This window comes from Trichechus manatus, unplaced genomic scaffold (assembly GCF_000243295.1).
Source record: "Trichechus manatus latirostris isolate Lorelei unplaced genomic scaffold, TriManLat1.0 scaffold00137, whole genome shotgun sequence".
Lineage (NCBI taxonomy): Eukaryota > Metazoa > Chordata > Mammalia > Sirenia > Trichechidae > Trichechus > Trichechus manatus.
Window position 1 is genome coordinate 3,583,481 of NW_004444073.1, and position 1,180 is coordinate 3,584,660.

The following is a 1,180-nucleotide window of genomic DNA, read 5'->3' on the forward strand; positions in this document are numbered from 1 at the left end:
CCATCTTTGCTTCTTCCTGAGGGGCTGCAGAGCTCCGTTCGAGTGTGGAACGGCTTCCTGGTCTGGGTTGCCGCGCTGGTGGGATCCCGGGGCTTTTGTTCGTTTGTTTGTTTTGAATTGTTTGTTTGTTTTCTTTTCCTTTTCTTGAGTTGGGAGCCCTTTCTGGCCAGGCAGTGCTGTGTGGCTCGGAACCTACCCCTCAGCTTGCACAGATGTGCAGAGGGATCCCTGAGCGCATTTCTTTTTTCGGTGGTATTTTTTTTTTTCTGTTTTTTTGGGGGCTTTTCTTGTTCGTTTTTTTTTTTTAATTTGTTTTGTTTTATTTTCGCTCTTTTTCCCTTTTTGTCTTTCTTCATTACTCAGTTTCTCATCTCTCTATATCATCCTTCTCTTTCTGTTCCTTGAATACCTGGCATTGTATACCTCTGTGCCTTTTGGCCAGGCTGTACTGCAACACCTGAGAACAACTTTCCCAGACCTCATAGCTGCACTGGTGGGATCCCTGGGAACTATGCTGTTCTTCTCCCTTGCCAGTAATATTTATTCATTCTTTTCTTTTCTTCCTCTTCCCCTTTTTGTTTTTCTCCATTTCATAGTCTCTCATCTCTCCACTCCAATGGCAAGCTCCCCTAGCATTCTTTTTTATTTGTTTGTATGTTTTTGGCTCCTGTTCCTCTCTCCTCTCTCCCATATCCATCTTAGCTCCACACATAACAATCTCCCCACTATATCCTGTCTACCTGCACCGTGTGCTTAACATCACACCACCAAGCAGCACAGGCATGGCCTATTGGAACCTACCCTGCAATGATTGCCAACCCGCCCTGGTAGCTGTAATAAGGACCACAGAAAACCCGTCCCTGTAACTCCTCTTCAGCTAGACCTCTCCTGCTGTACAATATCTAAGTGACTGACCCTGCCCATTGGAGGAAAAGGCAAAAAGTATTGTGCCCACAGACGAGCAAACAACAAAGAACACACAGCCCGCCTGCTCAGACATAGCCAAATTTAAAAAAAAAAAGGGACGAAACAAACAAATCTACCATCAGTAAATGAGAAAAATAACTACTAAGTGCCCCAAAGACAGCAGACAATATCAAAACATTTACAAAAACAGGACAGGATGGTTCCAGTAGGCATCCAAAATAAAACACCAGATGACTTTCCAGTGGAAGAAAAG